Below are 16,370 nucleotides of genomic sequence, written 5' to 3' on the forward strand. Positions count from 1 at the left end.
TTTCCCCCCCAGCATACTGGAGCTTTTGAGTGTGGCTGATCAAGCCATCCGTCTTTGTAGTTTTATCCCAGTATAGAAGGTTGTCCCCACCAGGCAGCTGTATATATTTGTTCCCACTTTATATATGTTTCTGTGTGCAGACTACAAAGTGGACGCTGAAGAAGGGAAGTAAAAACTACTACATTCCTTTCACATTAAACTTCAAGTGGGCATTAAATGTGAATTTGGCACTGCATTTATATATTGCTATGTGTATTTGTTAAACATCGATTGATACTTTTTGTTGCTTATTGTGCCAAATTATAGATGTTGCACAATTTTAACTGTGGCAGATCTCATGACAGAGGCCAGGTGGCAAGAATAGATCACAGGGTGACAAAGTTTGGGCACCCCTGTTCTAAAGTATCTGACAAAGGGGAGCTTATTTGCCCGAAACGTTATGCTGTTTTATGCATACTCTGTGAACTAAATAAATTGAATAATACCCCACATCATACTGAGTGAGTGTGGCTCCTATATTATACTTCATTGTCCATTTTCCTCCCACACTCCAAAAACATACAAACAAGAGGCTACTGGTAAAATTAATTGTGTAAAGGCAATACGTACCTTAGATTGTAAGCTCCACTGGGGTAGAGACTGATGTGAATCATATCATGTCTGTAAAGCACTGCAAAGTATGTCAGCACTCTATAAACAAAGAATAGCAATACATAATAGGGTATATATAACACATATCAAGGATATTATGAGAGAGTTGGTTATGCTTTAGGCTATTAAAATTATAAAGCCTTTCCAGAATTCACCAACACGTTACTATTTACAAGCACTGTTTACATACATAATATGCTGCTGTGTACAATAGTTAATGATGCATAAGGAGGCACTGGGAGTGGCAATGGAAACAAAAACCTAGATAACCTGGTGAGAATCCAAACAACTCTGTATATGTACCTACGTGTTATCATGTTTCCATAAACACAGTCTGACCATTACAGATTATTATGCTGGGGAACATTTAACTGCAGTCAGTGTACACTTAAGATCACTTAAGATGGACATACATGCAAAATCGACTTTTAGGGCTGAATTGGAAGATGGAGGTAGAATTTCTATTGTTTCTACCTCCATATCTGACGATTGAGCCCAGAACATCAATGGAGGGTGGGAACGATCTTTTCTGCAACCAATAATCCCAGGAAAGATTGTTATTGCTACGTGTATGGCCACCTTTAGGGGGGATTTAACCTTTTTAGTGCCATAGGACGTAGATTCTACGTCCTAGGTACCAAGGGACCAAAGTGCCATAGAACGTAGAATCTACGTCCTACAGCACTAACGGGTTTACAAGCGCTGCGCTCGCTTTTAAAGCAGCGCAGCGCTTGTAAAGCCTGCACAACCCCCTAGGCAACGAGCATAAGAGGTCATACTCACCGATCCGGGTCCCCCAGCGCCGCCGATCCGGGTCCTCAGCCAATGACAGCAGTGGACACGCATTGATGACGTGTCCACTGCTGTCCCTTTAATTGTCGCCGCCCCCGCCGTCGCCTCTTCACTCTGCTGCCACGTGAGACTGCTGGAGCCCCCCTGCTGCCTTCCTGCTGCCTTCCTGCCAGATTGGTCGCCCTGATCGCCTGCCTGCATTGTGTAAGCTGAACTACAACTCTCTAACCACTGTTTATTTTGCTTATTTCTATCTCAACTGTCTAAAATTTTTTTTTTTTTTTTTTTTCTATTTCTTCTTCTATCTTTGTCATTATTACACTTTTGTACACATACACACTTATTTACAACTTTCCCAAGCACACACAGACACTTACACACACACTTACACTTACACTTTTTTTTTTTTTTTTTTTTCTTTCTTTCTTTTCTTTTCTTTCTTTCTTTGCTTTCTCTGGCAGTCTTTTTTTTTTACTAAAACTTTATTTCTGATCTTGCTCTATAATTATCTGATTTATTTGGTTGCATTTTAGTGTTTTTTTTGCATTTTCATAATTGATTTCTGTTTTTGAATTATTCTATTGCACTATAACTTTTGTATTGCTATTGGGTGCTGAATTTGCAGTGACGTTGGTGGATCCAGGGCTCTGACCACCGATTTCATTGCAATAATTGTTCTTCTGTTGGTTTGAGCGGTTTTTATTTGAATTTACTGATTTTATGGTGTTTTATCTTTGCATTGTTCTTTATTGTGTATTTAGTGCCCTAAAAAGGTTGCTTTTGCAGTGACATTGGTGGATCCAGGGCTCTGATCACCGATTTCATTGCAATTATTGTTCTTTGATTGCTTTTAGTGGTTTTATTCCATTTTAACTTCATTTGATTTCAGTTGTTCTAGAAAGGTCCAGAGGTGCTAAGATTGTTCTGGTAGTTTCTATTGCCAAGGGTTAGGCTGATGCCACACATGGCGTAGGGCTGATTTTTTCAGCAAGTGGAAAAACGCTTGCCGAAAATTCAGCCCTACGCCTGCTACTTGTGCCTGCACCCGAATCAATGGAATACGCTCGGGTGCAGGCACATGTAGCCGATATACGCATGAAAACGCGAGACTTTGCATTCTCACGCGTTTTCATGCGTATATCGGCTACATGTGCCTGCACCCGAGCGTATTCCATTCATTCGGGTGCAGGCAAAAAAAAAAGGGGTGCATAGAGTGCAGCCCCAATATTATGCATTTTCAGGTTTGGCGGCCATGTACTTATGTGCATATGGGGTATCGTTTTATTCAGGGAAACTTGCAGATTTATGGTTAGTAAGTTTTTGGTAGTTGCCATGGAGATTTTGGGGAGAAATCTAGGTTTGTATCTGGTTTTTCCTTGATTTCTGACCAAAGCGTGACTTCTGCAAGGGACTGCGGCCACAATTTTCCATGTAGAAAGAGAAGAGTGGTGTCTCTGAATAGCTGAAGGTGTGCACTTTTTGGAAATATATAGTTTGCGGGGGTTATTTCACAGGTATGGGGGTGTTTAGACTAAATAACTGCAGGTAGAGCAAAGCCCCCCGTTATGCATTGCCCCTGTTAGGGGGCATTTGGTGGCCACGTCTTTATGTGCACCCATACATATGGGGTATCGTTTTATTCAGGGGAACTTGCAAATTGAGGTTTAGTAAGTTTTTGGTAGTTGCCATGGAGATTTTGGGGAGAAATCTAGGTTTTTTATCTGGTTTTTCCTTGATTTCTGACCAAAATCTAGGTTTGTATCTGGTTTTTCCTTGATTTCTGACCAAAGCGCTGACTTCTGCAAGGGACTGCGGCCACAATTTTCCATGTAGAAAGAGAAGAGTGGTGTCTCTGAATAGCTGAAGGTGTGCACTTTTCGTAAATATATAGATTGTGGGGGTTATTTCACAGGTAGGGGGGGTTAACACTGAAAAACTGCAGGTAGTGCACATAGAGCGCAGCCCCCAAAATTTCAACTGAAATTGCCCTTATGCATTGCCCCTGTTTTGGGGCATTTGGTGGCCACGTCTTTATGTGCACCCATACATATGGGGTATCGTTTTATTCAGGGGAACTTGCAAATTGAGGTTTAGTAAGTTTTTGGTAGTTGCCATGGAGATTTTGGGGAGAAATCTAGGTTTTTTATCTGGTTTTTCCTTGATTTCTGACCAATGCGCTGACTTCTGCAAGGGACTGCGGCCACAATTTTCCATGTAGAAAGAGAAGAGTGGTGTCTCTGAATAGCTGAAGGTGTGCACTTTTCGTAAATATATGATTGTGGGGGTTATTTCACAGGTAGGGGGGGTTAACACTGAAAAACTGCAGGTAGAGCAAAGCCCCCCCTTATGCATTGCCCCTGTTTGGGGGCATTTGGTGGCCACGTCTTTATGTGCACCCATACATATGGGGTATCGTTTTATTCAGGGGAACTTGCAAATTGAGGTTTAGTAAGTTTTTGGTAGTTGCCATGGAGATTTTGGGGAGAAATCTAGGTTTTTTTATCTGGTTTTTCCTTGATTTCTGACCAAAATCTAGGTTTGTATCTGGTTTTTCCTTGATTTCTGACCAAAGCGCTGACTTCTGCAAGGGACTGCGGCCACAATTTTCCATGTAGAAAGAGAAGAGTGGTGTCTCTGAATAGCTGAAGGTGTGCACTTTTTGGAAATATATAGTTTGCGGGGGTTATTTCACAGGTATGGGGGTGTTTAGACTAAATAACTGCAGGTAGAGCAAAGCCCCCCGTTATGCATTGCCCCTGTTAGGGGGCATTTGGTGGCCACGTCTTTATGTGCACCCATACATATGGGGTATCGTTTTATTCAGGGGAACTTGCAAATTGAGGTTTAGTAAGTTTTTGGTAGTTGCCATGGAGATTTTGGGGAGAAATCTAGGTTTTTTATCTGGTTTTTCCTTGATTTCTGACCAAAATCTAGGTTTGTATCTGGTTTTTCCTTGATTTCTGACCAAAGCGCTGACTTCTGCAAGGGACTGCGGCCACAATTTTCCATGTAGAAAGAGAAGAGTGGTGTCTCTGAATAGCTGAAGGTGTGCACTTTTCGTAAATATATAGATTGTGGGGGTTATTTCACAGGTAGGGGGGGTTAACACTGAAAAACTGCAGGTAGTGCACATAGAGCGCAACCCCCAAAATTTCAACTGAAATTGCCCTTATGCATTGCCCCTGTTTTGGGGCATTTGGTGGCCACGTCTTTATGTGCACCCATACATATGGGGTATCGTTTTATTCAGGGGAACTTGCAGATTAATGGTTAGTAAGTTTTTGGTAGTTGCCATGGAGATTTTGGGGAGAAATCTAGGTTTGTATCTGGTTTTTCCTTGATTTCTGACCAAAGCGCTGACTTCTGCAAGGGACTGTGGCCACAATTTTCCATGTAGAAAGAGAAGAGTGGTGTCTCTGAATAGCTGAAGGTGTGCACTTTTTGGAAATATATAGTTTGTGGGGGTTATTTCACAGGTATGGGGGTGTTTAGACTAAATAACTGCAGGTAGAGCACAGCCCCCCCCTTATGCATTGCCCCTGTTTGGGGGCATTTGGTGGACACGTCTTTATGTGTACCCATACATATGGGGTATCGTTTTATTCAGGGGAACTTGCAGATTGATGTTTAGTAAGTTTTTGGTAGTTGCCATGGAGATTTTGGGGAGAAATCTAGGTTTGTATCTGGTTTTTCCTTGATTTCTGAACGATGCGCTTACTTCTGCAAGGGACTGCGGCCACAATTTTCCATGTAGAAAGAGGAGAGTGGTGTCTCTGAATAGCTGAAGGTGTGCACTTTTCAGAAATATATAGTTTGTGGGGGTTATTTTACAGGTAGGGGGGGTTAACACTGAAAAACTGCAGGAAGTGCACATAGAGCACAGCCCCCAAAATTTCAACTGAAATTGCCCTTATGCATTGCCCCTGTTTTGGGGCATTTGGTGGCCACGTCTTTATGTGTACCCATACATATGGGGTATCGTTTTATTCAGGGGAACTTGCAGATTGATGTTTAGTAAGTTTTTGGTAGTTGCCATGGAGATTTTGGGGAGAAATCTAGGTTTGTATCTGGTTTTTCCTTGATTTCTGACCAATGCGCTGACTTCTGCAAGGGACTGTGGCCACAATTTTCCATGTAGAAAGAGAAGAGTGGTGTCTCTGAATAGCTGAAGGTGTGCACTTTTTGGAAATATATAGTTTGCGGGGGTTATTTTACAGGTAGGGGGGGTTAACACTGAAAAACTGCAGGAAGTGCACATAGAGCGCAGCCCCCAAAATTTCAACTGAAATTGCCCTTATGCATTGCCCCTGTTTTGGGGCATTTGGTGGCCACGTCTTTATGTGTACCCATACATATGGGGTATCGTTTTATTCAGGGGAACTTGCAGATTGATGTTTAGTAAGTTTTTGGTAGTTGCCATGGAGATTTTGGGGAGAAATCTAGGTTTGTGTCTGTTTTTTCCTTGATTTCTGACCAATGCGCTGACTTCTGCAAGGGACTGCGGCCACAATTTTCCATGTAGAAAGAGGAGAGTGGTGTCTCTGAATAGCTGAAGGTGTGCACTTTTCAGAAATATATAGTTTGTGGTGGTTATTTTACAGGTAGGGGGGGTTAACACTGAAAAACTGCAGGAAGTGCACATAGAGCGCAGCCCCCAAAATTTCAACTGAAATTGCCCTTATGCATTGCCCCTGTTTTGGGGCATTTGGTGGCCACGTCTTTATGTGTACCCATACATATGGGGTATCGTTTTATTCAGGGGAACTTGCAGATTGATGTTTAGTAAGTTTTTGGTAGTTGCCATGGAGATTTTGGGGAGAAATCTAGGTTTGTGTCTGTTTTTTCCTTGATTTCTGACCAATGCGCTGACTTCTGCAAGGGACTGCGGCCACAATTTTCCATGTAGAAAGAGGAGAGTGGTGTCTCTGAATAGCTGAAGGTGTGCACTTTTCAGAAATATATAGTTTGTGGGGGTTATTTTACAGGTAGGGGGGGTTAACACTGAAAAACTGCAGGAAGTGCACATAGAGCGCAGCCCCCAAAATTTCAACTGAAATTGCCCTTATGCATTGCCCCTGTTTTGGGGCATTTGGTGGCCACGTCTTTATGTGTACCCATACATATGGGGTATCGTTTTATTCAGGGGAACTTGCAGATTGATGTTTAGTAAGTTTTTGGTAGTTGCCATGGAGATTTTGGGGAGAAATCTAGGTTTGTATCTGGTTTTTCCTTGATTTCTGACCAATGCGCTGACTTCTGCAAGGGACTGCGGCCACAATTTTCCATGTAGAAAGAGGAGAGTGGTGTCTCTGAATAGCTGAAGGTGTACACTTTTCAGAAATATATAGTTTGTGGGGGTTATTTTACAGGTAGGGGGGGTTAACACTGAAAAACTGCAGGAAGTGCACATAGAGCGCAGCCCCCAAAATATCAACTGAAATTGCCCTTATGCATTGCCCCTGTTTTGGGGCATTTGGTGGCCACGTCTTTATGTGCACCCATACATATGGGGTATTGTTTTATTCAGGGGAACTTGCAGATTGATGTTTAGTAAGTTTTTGGTAGTTGCCATGGAGATTTTGGGGAGAAATCTAGGTTTTTTATCAGTTTTTTCCTCGATTTCTGACCAAAGCGCTGACTTCTGCAAGGGACTGCGGCCACAATTTTCTATGTAGAAAGAGAAGAGTGGTGTCTCTGAATAGCTGAAGGTGTGCACTTTTCAGAAATATATAGTTTGTGGGGGTTATTTCACAAGTAGGGGGGGTTAACACTGAAAAACTGCAGGTAGTGCACATAGAGCACAGCACCCACATTTTTAGCTGTAATTGCCCTTGTGCATTGCCCCTGCTTTGGAGTGTTTGGTGCCCATGTCTTTATGTGCACCCATACATATGGGGCATCATTTTATTCAGTAGAAATTTGTCTTTCAAATTTGCCTTTGTTAGAAAATTTTTATGAGATTTTTTTTTGTCAAATCCACATTTGATCATGCGTCCAAGTTTACGTTTTAGAAAAAAAAAAAAATGTCAAAAAAACTTCCAAATTTCACAATGCACTGACAAAAGGTATTTGGCTTTTTAGTGAAAACTACATTGCACCTAGAAACCTGAAGGTCTGTAGTTTCTAAAGATACCAAACATGAGGGGATATTTTAGATTTACATATAAGTTATGCTGCATCAACTGTTACAAGCGCTTTTCCGCTTTGTTCTGGTGTGATATTGTACTAAGTATTGCTTTAGTTTGGGGGTTACTTCTGGACAGGAACTGTGGGGTACCACCACATATTTGGTATCGTTGGACTTGGGAGTATCAGGGCTTTTACAAACAACAAAAAAAAGTTTGTAAAATTAACTTTTCTATGGAAAAAAAACTCAAAATATACAGAAATTTTTCATAATTTTATTTTTTTTTTACATAATTCACCCAAAATACACATCATATCTCCAGAAAAGTTATAAAATTTGGTATGTATGTCGAAGCCCAATTAGTGACGAAAAAAACGATATATAATTTCCCTAGTTTCATGGAGGTTTTCCTACCAAAAAACATTGTTAAAGTGAATGAGTACAAAATGCTTAAAAAACGTCTGGCACTGGGGGGAACCGAAATGACGAATTCGGCTGGCACTTAAAGGGTTAATAAAATTCAGATTTTCATAGTTTTATCTTTTTTTAAAACCATACCTAAATCTATTTCCATGAGTGCCAGCCATTTACTAAGGGCTCTGGCACACGGGGAGATTAGTCGCCCGCGACAAATCTCCCTGTTCGCGGGTGACTAATCTCCCCAAGTTGCCATCAGTTGCCATCCCACCGGCGATAATGTACATCGCCGGTGGGATGGCAATTCGGGGAGATTAGTCGCCCGCGAACAGGGAGATTTGTCGCAGGCGACTAATCTCCCCGTGTGCCAGAGCCCTAAATAATACAAAAAACAGGACTCTTTTGATTTGTTGCATGATAACCGTGACTTTTTTGTACTGTCGCACAAAAGCCAGGGTCAAAAACCTCTAAAATCACGAAGCAAAAAAAAGATCTTCCTATTGTAAAATGGACACAAAAAAACCTGAACTTAAAAAACAGAGCATTAGTAAATGACCCCCTTAAAGGGGTTGTTCAACATTGAGGTAACTTTTAGTATGATATAGAGAGTGATATTCTGAGGCAATTTGCAGTTGGTCTTCATTTTTTATTATTTGTGTTTTTTTTTAGTTATTTCATTTTCAGTTCAGGAGCTCTCCAATTTGGAGTTTCAGCAGCTATTTGGTTGCTGGGGTTCAGGTTACCTTAGCAACCAGGGAGTGGTTTAAATGAGATACTGGAATATGAATAGTAGGAGAGCTCAATAGAAACATAAGTAATAAAACATAGCAATAACAATAAAAGTGTAGCCTCGCAGAGCAATAGTTTCTTTGCTGCTGGGGCCAGTGAAAAAAAAACTGCAAAGAGTTGGAAAAAGAAGGGAAATAATTTAAAAACTATAACAAATAAACAAATAAAATTCAAAAAGTTGGTTAGAATTGGCCATTTTATAAAATACTAAAGGTTAACTTAAACGTAAACCAGTTTGTTATCATTCAATGACTTCAGGTTGGGATGCAGAACAGTAACAAATGTATGGGTGGAGGTGAAAAAAAGCCCCCTCAATGAGAAGCATATAGGGTAATGTAATAAATGGCCCAGGTCTAGTCAGCCACATCAGATGTTTGCTTTCACATAGGTGACCATGTAATGCTTTGTTTTGATTGGTTGCTGTAGGTAACTAGACCTGTAGCAAACTGTAGCACCTTTGTTATTCTTCTATGGCACCAAAATGAATATTCCCAGAGAATGGCCTATATGCTTGAGAATGGTATTACATAAATGGAGTCCATAGATGTATGTATAGTGTATGTACAGATATGACACAATGTTTTACTGCACTGAAAAATATGTTGGTTCTTTATAATTGTCAAATAATAGTAATTTCTATGACAATAATCTTCACAACTAAGAATACTTCTTTTTTGCATTTTGTGTATGATATAATAAGGTTCAATAAAACTGTATATGACCATGCTTTTTATAACATAGCTTTGTCATTCAGAAGCTGCTGCAGACAGGTAAACTATTTTGGTCACTGTGATTTTTAATGAGAGTGCTGAGATAATTAAATTAATGTACCTTTGGTTTTTTACCTTTCTAAATGTATTAGCACAAAGTATTTGATCCCTACTCTCTGCTCAGGCAGAAGCTCAGTGATCAGAACAATGGAATGGGATCTAAGCTGGCTTCTATACAAGGTATAAAGTATCACTTTAAAAGTGAAAGGCAGCTTTCTTTTGCTGTCCTTGTTATGGAACACCAAGGCAAAGCTACTCTCATTCAGTGTAATGTGCCTGCCATCGGTTTCAGGTATTTTTTATCACAATGGGTCTCACTAAATACTTTAAAAGGAAATATACTCCACTTTTTGACATAAGCTCATTCAGTTGGGGTTATGTAGAAACAGGGCCACCATCAGAAACAGTAGTGGGGCCAGTGGAGTTCATACGTAAGTAACATAAGTTTATTTGAAAGTAACATAGGTTTTTCTATAAGTTACAAAAATTGTGTAAGTGTAGGGGTTCAATGGTGCTGCTGTGGGGCCCAATAACTACTCAATACCATGCTGAAGAGTTCATGTAATTTAGTAAAGAGATCCCAATAAACAGCTGACCGTACTCTATAATAAGTAGTACAAATAGTTAGAATTAATAATTAATGTGCTAATAAGTCAGTCAGTCAGTCAGTTCATTAGGGGCAGTGAAATGGAATTTACCTTATGTTTTGGTGCTGGTCAGTGGAGTTTGCCCCTGTCCAGCTTCTCTTTGCTTGATACACAAGTTGTATAGGTTCCTAGGCAGTGAGAGAGGGGTTTGTGCATCTTCTCTTTGTTGCTCTTCTACTCTTTTGGGAAGGCTTTCTACTCAATGTTGAAAAATTTGTTGTTGAAATTGGATTCCATTCATATGTAAAAGGTTATTTATGCAGTTATGTAGGGCAATCAAGCCTGACCTGCATTGGTGTTCCATTTTACCCCACAGCCGGACAAATTCTACTATTCCTACAAAACCAATTCTGTATGGACCTTACTTTGTCCATGGGGTAATATTCTGCCTAAACATGCAAGGGCCTTTCCTACATTGTTGCCACAAAGTATGAAGTGCAGAATTGTTGAGACTGATGTACAATCATACAGTTGTCATTGTATGATGTAGTGACACCTGTATCAGTAATAGGTGTGGCTTAAAGGGTAACTATACCCCCAAACAGTGTAGGTCTCTATAAAAATAAATTGCATAAACAAGCTCATATGTAAATCCCTGCTTCATTTCAATAAACCATTTTCATAAAATATACTATTTTAGTAGTATGTGCTATTGGGTACTCCTAAATAAAAAAAAGCCATTTTAAGAATTAAATTAAATTAAGGGCCGTCTCCTGGGATCATTGGATTCACAGTGCACACAAACAAGCCAAGGAACACATACATGCTATGTCACATCAGCCAATTAATGGACAGAGTTCTGTCTTTTGCTTCCACTCTTCTTCCTGTTACAGTTAAAGTTGCATTATTTCTGGCCATGTGATCTCTGAGGGAGCACACAGCACATCACTAAATGGTGGATCAAGGGAAAGGATGAAAAAGGGCAATATTTATGGATATATTTATATATTCCAGTTTGGCAAAATTGTTTAATAAGTCACTTTCAAATAATAATCTGTTGGTTAAATATTCATTCTGGGGGTATAGTTTTCCCTTAAATGGCAAATTCCAATCATTAGAAGGGGGTGTCCAGGGTCGGACTGGGGGATGAAGGGCCCACCGGGGGTCCCGCCCCAGGGGCCCTGCAGGTGCCCGCGCCGCCGCAGTCAGGCATGGGGAGAGCCGGCAAGGATCAGGTCTGGGCCACCAGGGCCCACCGGGATTTTTCCCGGTGTCCCGGTCCGACCCTGCCATATAATGTATAGTATACTAAATAATTAGACTATTAGAGACATAGAGGGGACAGTGCTGAGATACAGGTGATCGTTGATCTTCAAATGAGACATGCAAAACCCTCTTTCAGATTATGATATTATATTATTGTTCTATTGCACAAAAACATATTTTCATTTTTTTATAACTAATGTATGAAATTTTCCACAAACTACACAACTTTACATTACAGGAACAAATAAAGCCCTTTTTTATCTTGAAGACAGTATCCCTTTAAATACACTTGTCATTTGTTTTGTGATTGCTCAAGTTGTTTAGCAACACAATTCTCTGGCTGCAATAAGTCTCTCCTGCTGAGGGCTGTATACACAGCAGACAGTTCCTGGAGGAGTTGCCAAAGTAACCCACTGCATTACAATTCTTTATAAGCTCCTCTATGTGCACCCTAGAGCCAGTAAAACCAGTCAGAGATCCACATGGGAGCCGTTCAAATTATGTGTGTGTGTCATGGGAAAAAAAAATCTCTTTTCAATAGGGAAAATCTGCTTTGCACATTTTATGGACTTGAATCATGAAAATAATCTTCCCTGGGTTTTACAGTGCATTAAAGTCTGTACAGGAAGGGTTATCATTCTGCATTATTTTCTTCCCAATATACAAAACATTTTCTGGTATGCAAGGAATATACACGCATAATAAACTATATTTATATCTGCCGTTGGAAAATTCTGTAACTCAGTAGTACACACATTTCTACACTTTTCATGACATGAAACATCAATGCAACAAATAAAGCTAAAAAGGAAAGAGTTTGAATGCTTAAAAGCAACAATACTGTAGTCAAAGCTAGTGATGGGTCAAAAAAATTCGGCAGGCATGGATTTTCAGTGAAAATTTGGTGCGCATCCAAAAATTGGCATGAGCATAAAAAGAATTTCTCTTGCTCGTCAAAAGAATTGTAGCATGTCAAAACAATTGTCTTGTGCCAAAAAGAACTGTCTCTCTCATCAAAAGAATTGTCTCTTGCGTCAAAAAGAATTGTGTCAAACGTATTGTCGTGCACGGCAATATTTTTTTGACATGCAGCATTTTCCCCGTTTCGCAAATCTTTTGAAAGACTCGCAATTTTTTGGAGCTAAATGAGACAGATTCGCTCATCACTAGTCAAGGATTTCCTCCCAGTACACTTGGGTACTCCTTCAATGTATGCCCTGCCAGCTGACAGCATTTGGCACACCAGCTGTTTATGAACCACAATTTCCATTCTCCACAACTAAAAAAGTAATAGCAGAAAAATAATGACATTAAAGAGACGCACAGGAGAAAAAGAAAGTCTACAGAAAGTCTCAGAACCCGGAATTTAGGATGAGGTACTGTAACTTGCCAAGCACAGGGCTGCAGCTCTTTGCCCTAATACAAGGATTTTAATTAATGATTAGGGTTTTATGTTAATTTGACTATAAATATACACCAAACATAAGAGAGGTCAGGGGAGAAAAGTGCACAAAAAACAGGTGTAATGTGCACTTTACACATGGATTAATTGCCAATTGCTTGATGAATACATTTGAAGAGACTACAGTTGCCCTTTAATTGCCAGAATTTGTTCTTTTCTTACATGGTATGTTTGTGTCCATCCACCCATCATATTACTGTGCAGCCAATGTTGATGTGAGGCAGTGATCCCCAACAAGTGGTTCGTGAGCAACATTTTGCTCCCCAGCCCCTTGGATGTTGCTCTCAGTGGCCTCAAAACAGGTTCTTATTTTTGAATTCTCGGCTTGGAGGCAAGTTTTGGTTGCATAAAAAACAGGTATACTGATAAACCTCCTATAGGCTGGCAGTCCACTTAGGGGCTACCAAATAGCCATTTATAGCCCATATTTGGCATCCCCAGAAACTTTTTATGCATGTGTTGCTCCCTGACTCTTTTTACATTTGAATGTGGCTCACGGGTAAAAAAGGTTGGGGATCTCTGATGTGAGGACACTCTTTTGATGAGGTTCTCATGTTGTGCACCTGTTGAGACTGGCACCCTCAGTGTGCCTTCAAAATATATAATGCTAGCCATTTTAGGGAGATCTGGCTCTTCTACCTTTTTTGTGTTATAATGCAATACTCTTTCTATGTGTGCCTCTATATTCCCTATATATACTTGCCCACTGGGGGATATTCATATATCCTTGATATTATTATTTGTCATTTATTTACTGTTTGCAGTAACAGTATAATAGAGTTTTGACATAAGTAACATTTCTGGACAGTGCTCTAAACGCTTCAATAGATCTGGATTTCTCCTTTATCTATGCAATAACGTTTGCCCTAAATGGGACACAGAATCCATGGCTTTACCTGTTTGAGCACTGAAACCAAGAACCCAATGCACTGAATTAGGAGAAGTGGGATGAGGACTTGCAACACAGCATGCTTCCAACTGAAGGTTCTAAGAACTGAATACTGGTGTATTTAGAAGTATACAGGGCATGTCATGGTAAGATGCATCCAACATCACAAAGGGTGAACTGAAGAAAACCTGAGGGAACATGATCAGTCTGAACAGGACAAGTTATCGTTGTCTGGCATAAATATTTATGGGTAAACGGTTTATGAACTCAGTGTTGTCCTGGCTGCCTGCTGCTCCATCTCACTGGAGAGTATATTGAATATGGAATTAGAAGGAACCTGACTCCTTTTCAAAATATCACTACATGACCGGTCAGTTTAAGTATACTATTGATTAAATAGGACTCCAGTACCCAAGCAGTATGTTCTGTTTAGATATGTACCCGGGGTCTAATATATTTATTTAATAGATAAATTCAATTTGTTATAAAATACTTTCTAAAGGGTTACATTATTATTTTGTAAAGTTGCTGGATACCATTACTGGTTACAGAATATAAAAGAAAAAAAAACACAAACATACTTTTTTGTGGTACTGTTGTAAAGATTATATTAAGATTATATTTACTTTATGTAAATTACATTTGACCAAAGACTAGCACAGTGGTAACACCCACCCACTGATATTTGACCAGATGATATGACATATCAAATCACAAAAGAGGTGGCGCATTGTGCACTTTGGCAAGACCAATCAAATTGAATTGTGTGGGTTGCATAGCTGAAATTTGCCTATAAACATAAAGTATAATACTGTAAAGCCATTGACTTAAAGAGATACTGTCATGATTTTTATGGTGTACTTTTTACTTCTAAATTACACTGTTTACATAGCAAATAATTCTCTCTACCATTTAAAATGTTATTCGTGATTCAACAAATGTATTTTTTTTTAGTTGTAATGGTGTGTAGGCAGCCATCTCAGTGCATTGAGCCTGGGTCTGAGCTTTCAAAAGGAGCCAGTGCTACACATCAGAATTGCTTTCAGGTAACCTATTGTTTCTCCTACTCCCATGTAAGGGCTCTGGCACACGGGGAGATTAATCCCCCGCGACAAGGGAAATCGCGGCGCCGCTTATGCCAATTTCAGGGAGATAAGTCGCCCGCGAACAGGGAGATTTGTTGCGGGCGGCTAATCTCCCCGTGTACCAGAGCCCTAAGGGCTCTGGCACACGGGGGAGATTAGTCGCCCGCGATAAAACTCCCTGTTCGCGGGCGACTAATCTCCCACGAGTTGCCTACCCCTGCCATCCCACCGGCGAACATGTAAGTCGCCAGCGGGATGGCAGACGCGGCGGCGCGATTTCGCGCAAATCGCCGAAAAAGACTCGCGAGTCTTTTTCGGCGATTCCCTGAAATTGCCCCGCCGCGTCTGCCATCCCGCCGGCGACTTACATGTTCGCCGGTGGGATGGCAGGGGTAGGCAACTCGGGGAGATTAGTCGCCCGCGAACAGGGAGTTTTATCGCGGGCGACTAATCTCCCCCGTGTGCCAGAGCCCTAACTGGAGTCCCAAGCTGGACTTGGATTTCTTACTATTGAGTGCTATTCTGATATCTACTGGGAGCTGCTATCTTGCTACCATCCCATTGTTCTGCTAATCGGCTGCTGGGAGGGGGGTGATATCACTTCAACTTGCTGCTCAGCAGTAAAATGTGACGTTTATCAGAGCACAGGTCACATGATTGTAGAACCCTGGGAAATGAAGATTTTGGCTAGCCATGTGAAATTTCAAAATTAAATAAAAAATGTATTTTTAAAAAACAGATTTCAATGCAGGATTCTGCTGGAGAAGCTCTATTAACTTATGTGTTTTGAAAAAAAAACATGTTTTCCCATGACTGTATTGCTTTAACTGTAATTGGCCCCCCAGCAAATTTAGTTTAGGATTCCAAAACATGAGTAAGTTGAGCTATTCAACCAAGATATATTGAAATTGCTCATTAATTAAGGCCTTACTAGACGCTCTACTCCTCTGGGCCCCCCTGCACCCGCAGGGTCTGCTTTCTCTGTAGTAACCCAGGGACCAATTCCATTGGCCCTGGTCATGTTTGGCCCCACCCGTCGAGCCCACCGGCAGGATGCATGGTGAAGCAGTGGAATGCAATAATTATTTGCACTGGCACTGGTATTCATTGGGAGCAGTAGGCCCTTAGATGGGGGGATGGGCGAGTAAGGCTGGAGTGGTGGACCCTCTGCTTGGGTTATAAAATGGGCCCTGCCTCCCCCTAGACTCCCAACACTCTGCATTTTTATTGACTGCACCTGATATTCTGCTGTACTACCTCATTGCTGTATTTGGACAATAAAGCTCCAGTTATTAAAAGAACCTCTGGAGTCCTATTCTTATTTGCACTAAATCTGGCAGTGGAGAGGTGTAGTTTAGTAATGCCTCTCATTAACAATCTTTGCTATAGTAAAGGCCCATCCTGTATGTTAGTCACATATACCCTGTGCTCTGCACTAGCTGGACATTAGTGCTGTATGGGTCAAGAAAAACCTCAATACTAACCCACCCGCTCCCAACCCTACTCGACCTGGTATTTATAGACCCGCAATGATG

This window comes from Xenopus tropicalis, chromosome 1 (assembly GCF_000004195.4).
Source record: "Xenopus tropicalis strain Nigerian chromosome 1, UCB_Xtro_10.0, whole genome shotgun sequence".
NCBI lineage: Eukaryota > Metazoa > Chordata > Amphibia > Anura > Pipidae > Xenopus > Xenopus tropicalis.